The sequence below is a fragment of the Lactuca sativa genome, chromosome 8 (assembly GCF_002870075.4).
Source record: "Lactuca sativa cultivar Salinas chromosome 8, Lsat_Salinas_v11, whole genome shotgun sequence".
Classification (NCBI taxonomy): Eukaryota; Viridiplantae; Streptophyta; class Magnoliopsida; order Asterales; family Asteraceae; genus Lactuca; species Lactuca sativa.
Genome location: NC_056630.2, coordinates 22,561,110 through 22,566,851, shown reverse-complemented (window position 1 = coordinate 22,566,851; position 5,742 = coordinate 22,561,110). Strand labels below are relative to the sequence as shown.

The 5,742-nt window shown below is 38.6% G+C and overlaps 1 non-coding gene across 1 annotated transcript; it reads left to right on the top strand.

Moving 5' to 3' along the window:
* Positions 1 to 611: 611 nt before the first annotated feature.
* Positions 612 to 683, top strand: TRNAC-GCA (transfer RNA cysteine (anticodon GCA)). Its single transcript has one exon. It is a non-coding gene; the product is annotated as a tRNA-Cys (tRNA).
* Positions 684 to 5,742: the final 5,059 nt, after the last annotated feature.

The following is a 5,742-nucleotide window of genomic DNA, read 5'->3' as shown; positions in this document are numbered from 1 at the left end:
TCCGCAACGTATTAAAAAGCACATCAAAACCAATCCTTGTATGACACGTGTCTTCTATCTCGTTTGATTTATCGCCACGAGATTGGAACAAATCTGTGATGGGAATGTACAACTACTGTAGGCAATCGTACAACAAGGTGATAATAAACACAAAAAAAGATTTAAAAAAACGCAGTTTTATTTTAAGCATCTTATCATATTTTAACAAACACTAATTTTAAAGAACACTATCCAATATTTTTTTTTAATTAAAGTATAGCGTATCATATTTTCCTTGCCCATAATTTCATAAAAAAATCATACCAATTGAAATTTGTAGTGAAATTAGTAGTTTTTTCTGGTTCCGGTTGACTGTTTTTATTTCTGGAAAAGACGTATCGACATCTTTATTTTATTTTTGTTGTACTATACCTATAGACGTCTAAAAGTAAAATTGTTATTTTGAAAGTCAAATGTCAAATACATACTTTATATACATTCTATCTTCCCAAAAGTTTAATTGTCGTTTTTTGTTATTGTATAGTTATAACATTTTGTAAAAAATAAATTGATAAAATATGTAGCCTTTAAAAAACAGTATATAAATAAAAATTCTACAGTACGAAACAAATGGGTCCATAGCTCAGTGGTAGAGCATTTGACTGCAGATCAAGAGGTCACCGGTTCGAACCCGGTTGGGCCCTTTTTTTGCAGAATCTTTGTCTTTTTCTCAAATAACAAATATTCAGATTATTTATTTTTTATATTCAATTTCAAAAATTAGCAAGAATGTCTTCTTATATTGATTTTTTTTATTATTAAAACTCAAACATTTCCGATTAGCAACCAAAAGAAATATCTGAATATTGATTTTATCTTGTAGAAATCATAATGTATAATCTAGAAATTTATAGATGTCCATCAAATGTTTGAAAAATAAGTTAATTGCGTGAAGGATAATCAAGATTTTCAATAATAAGGGATGGTGATGTGCAAATAAATAATTTTGGCTTCAACGTCTGCTAAATATCTTTGGGGTTTGCAAAATCTAAAGAAACTTTCATCTAACAAATATAAGTATTTGCATTTGCTTGTAACCACAACTCCATTTGTAATTGCATGCAACAAAATCTTTTCGAATGTTTGATAGGTTCATATTAAATAGAAACTATTATATATAAACCATCGAATTTATAATAAAACGTTGTATTTCATATGGTAAGAATTTATAGAAATTTAATAAACCCACTACATTGTATCAAAAAAAACAAGTATATATTACTTGAGAAAATTACATAGATGGTCCATGTGGTTAGGGGTTACTTTCACGTTTGGTCCCTAAAAAGTTTTTTTTAACTCGGACCATCCCAAGACTTTATTTTGTTATCCACCTAGTCCCTAAATTAACTTTTCGTCTATTTTGCTGTTAAACCATGGTGAAAGACATATCTACCCTTACTTTTATATTTAATATACAATTATTCTTGAAAATAAAACTTATCCCACCCTAAATATACCCCACAGGACCACACTCCATAAAATACAATCGATCAATCATGGCATCATATCCCTCTATCAGCACCTCCCTTCCGCCTACTATTATTGGCCGCCAGAGGCACCGACCAAACTCTCCGTAACTGGCCATATCATCACCACCAAACCCCATTCCCACTGCCCTATCCCTAATCTCGTCACCATCTTCTTCCTTTTAAATTCTAGAAACACCCTAATCTTTTCCTCCCTCTCGTTTCTCTCGCAAGTTCTCATTTTTTGTTTCTCTCTCTTGTTCTTATTTTCACGATTGCTCTATGCGAAGCATCAGATCACAATGTTCCAAATAGATAAAGTGGGTATTTTAATTTGGTCAAATACACGAAGAGTTCTTTGCAAATTACTTAGCTGAAGAGACTAGGATTGAAGATAAAGAGGGTCTTTTAATATAATCAAATCGACCGTGAAGCATTCTAACAATAGCACTATGTAACCTTATTTCATAGGTGCTAGATTCACAGAGCTCTAATGTCACCAAACTGTCTAATGTCAGTCTTGAGCATGCTCGGATAACGCGTCATCTGAGCCTGCTCGGAAGCAAACTTCGGGCAGAACATCGTCCTCTCAGTGAACATACGGGTGATCTCCGTCACCAACTCTGTACCCTGTCTCAACTCCAAGAACTCCTGAGCTAGCCGCTCACGCTCGACTCGTGGAATGTAGCAGGAGCAAAACATCTCCCTAAACTGATCCCAAGAAACTGCAGCTCTCTGCTCATCCGAATAAGACCATGTCACCAACCTCCACCAATCTGCATAAATAACCGGGAACCAACTCCCTAGTAAACCATTGGGGTTATGACTTCCTTAACACGTGTATGGGTCTTGTGCTTTCAGTAGTACGGGCCCATACTACCTTCCACACCTACCTATATTTGTTTCAAGTATCATCATAACGCCCTAGTATACACATGCATGGTGTCCACTCAACCCTTGCTCCTAGGAAGGGATAATTGTTTCAAAACTGACCTACCGACCTCCTACAACTCACCCATGAAACTTCCACCAACCCTACAGCACTAGTGTATGCTAGCCATACATAACGCTGGACCCTATAGACTTTCGAATATCCGATCCAACCCTAAGCCCCCAATCAAACAAGAGCATAACATAAGGTCAAATCAAACATTCTCAGGCTATAAGATCTTAATTATGTATAACTGTGATGCAGACACTAATCAACTACAGTAATGATGTCAATCTCATATAAAGGAAACCTTGGGCTAGCGGGTATCACATAATCAGGCAATTATATCATGCAATCTCCTGAAGATCTCTAGCCTAGTACTAGCATGTTGTTCTAACATATCACATAATCAAATAATTGTATGGTATTTTGGGGTCTACTTACTGGCTCCGGCTGACAGTACACATCACATCCCCTTTATATATTTTAAAATTCACTTGAAAATCTTTTCCTTGATTTGAGACTGGATTCACACGAGTGTTCCTCCAATTCACTCAAACCAAGGTTCTGATACCAACTTGTAACATCCATAAAATTCGAGCCAATTTAAAACTTTTTAAATCATATAAAACCATTCAGTTATTACAATTTGTTTTCAAAATAGTTTAAACATCAGAGTTCCCAGAAATCATAATCATCAATCGAGGAAGTGTACGGTCACGCCTTCGCCTTCCTGTGGTCATCTGATGAACCTGAAACAATAAACTGAAACTGTAAGATCGGAGGCTTAGTGAGTTACCCCCAAAATACCAACCTCAACATTACCATAACCATATCCTATAACAAACACAGAACAACCATGTATCTCCAGTCTATAGTGTGACTGGTCCACCCGCACCGGGCCTTCAGTCCACCTGGTCTACTCTCTGAGTCTACATTCTGACTGGACCGCCCGCACCGGGCCTTCAGTATATCTGACCAACTCTCCAAGCCTCGGCACATCTAGACCACCCTCTCGGGGCCTTCAGCATATCCGGACCGCTCGTCAGGCCTTCGGCCTGACTATATGCCCTCCCGGGTCTGCAGTCTATCTTGTCCGCCCTGGGTATGTTGGCTTACAGCACAAAGCAGGACCCGCCTCAACCCAACCCCAATCAAACAACCATGTGCACATATAACAGATAATCACATAACAGTCTATAGACAAACAAACCGATCTAGCGGATCATATAGCGTAGCAACATCCTAACCAGGATACCGACCTAACCGGTCACTAACATAGCATCATCCTATATACCAGGATACCGATCTAACCCGGTCACTAAACATAATACCATCCTAACTACCAGGATACAGATCTAACAGATCAATAAACATATCAAATAAAACTAGTATACAGTCCGATAAAGGGTCGTCCTTGGTGCCTTAGACCCTGTTGATATAGTGAGGATAACTCACCTCGCAAGTAGTGTTGCTGCACCGAAAACCTCTGATCGTTGTCTCACCGGAAAACCCGAACTATCACATAATAAATTTCGAGTCAAAAAACAGCATAACAGTCTTGGCTAAAGGGTCCACTCAATCCATCATGTCCATTCTCTTTTATTGGGCCAAGGCCTAATTCCAAGTGAATAACCTTGAAAGTCTTTATGCAAGGCCAATTATTGGCCTAATTTACTAAATTCCATGCTCCACTATCACCAAAACTGGTCTAAAACATATCTACTCAGAAAGTCCAGCAAGGCCCAAACCCTACTAGCCCAAACCCAAAGCCAAATCACCAAAAGTCCACAGAAGGTGTACGTTGGGCGTACCCCAAAGCTACGTGGGGCATACACGAGTCTCGCATTGACTAGAAAATGGGGTCATTGACTTAGTACGTTGGGCGTACACAGGGTTTCACCAAAACCTTAATAAGTGCTTAATGGCTTAAGCACTTAAGCCCAAACTCCAGATCCATTGACCAAATATGCCTAGGACTCATAAAGTCTTGAACTTTATCACTTTGGACGTCCAGAAAGCTCTTAATCCAAGGTCTTAATCCATTAAGACCCTTCTACTTCATGCATGGGACATCTTAATCCATTGGAACCTCATTTTTATCACTTAAGTCCTCTTCAAGGTCCAGAAAGGAAAGCTTATCTCGTCCAAAATGCATCATGCACCATATTGGGGTTTTTGGGACAAGAAATGGTTCCATAATGCTAGAAAGGCTAGATCTATGACCTACAAGCATAAAGTTTAAAGCTTTTTACCTTCTGGATCTTCTAGGGCACAACACAACTTCAGATCCACAAACCAATCTCCTTCTTCAACTATTTGTTGCAATGGCTTCACCTTCAAGAGCTCAAAATACCCACCAACTCACTCTCACACATAAGAACTAGGGTTTGGGGACGTTTCTGTAAGATGGAGACTGAGAAGGAGGAGAGAAAATGAGCCATAAGGATGTTTATAAAGCCCCCAACCCGAGATATTAGGGTTTCCTTTTGCTATGAGTACGCCCAACATACACAAGTGTACGCCCAGCGTACCCTTATGTACGCGCAGCGTACTCCTCCTGGTCCCAAAATTACAATTTAGCCCTTAGGCTCTTCATGGCTTTACCCTTCCATCCCCAGGGACTACAAATGACAAAACTTGGGATGTTACAAATTCATTGTTAAGTGTCATGATTTCAAGAGGATGTGGAGGTGGGTCGTGAATGGAGATAATGGTGTGAAGAGCAGCCATAGGAGGAGATTGGATTTTAAAACTAGTTTACAGAAGTTGACACCCAATCGTTTGTAACACCGTGAAATTTCAAAACATTTTTTTCAATTTTAAAACATACTTTTAATCAATAAGTAATACAAAACATGAGGTTTCCACTATTATTACTTCAAAACATTTCCCAAGATCTCAGAACATAAACATCTTAAGTGTGTACGAATCATGTCGGCGCCTTCCCGCGATCATCACTGGTACCTAAAACACATACACAAACAATGTAAGCATAAATGCTTAGTGAGTTCCCCAAAATACCACATACAGCACATACGCCTTTCCAGGCCATAACTCTATAGGATCTTCCGATCCAAGTGTCTCAGGGGATTTCCATCCCATAACTTTGTTGACCTTTCGGTCCATACTCTGTTGACCTTTCGGTCCATATCATCCTGACCTTCCGGTCCACATCATCATAATCATATCATAACATATCACATATACATCATGCATCACATATTCATCATACACATAAAACCTGTCGATTATTACTTCCCTGACTTAGTTTGACTAATACCCTTAAATTAACGTAAGTCAACT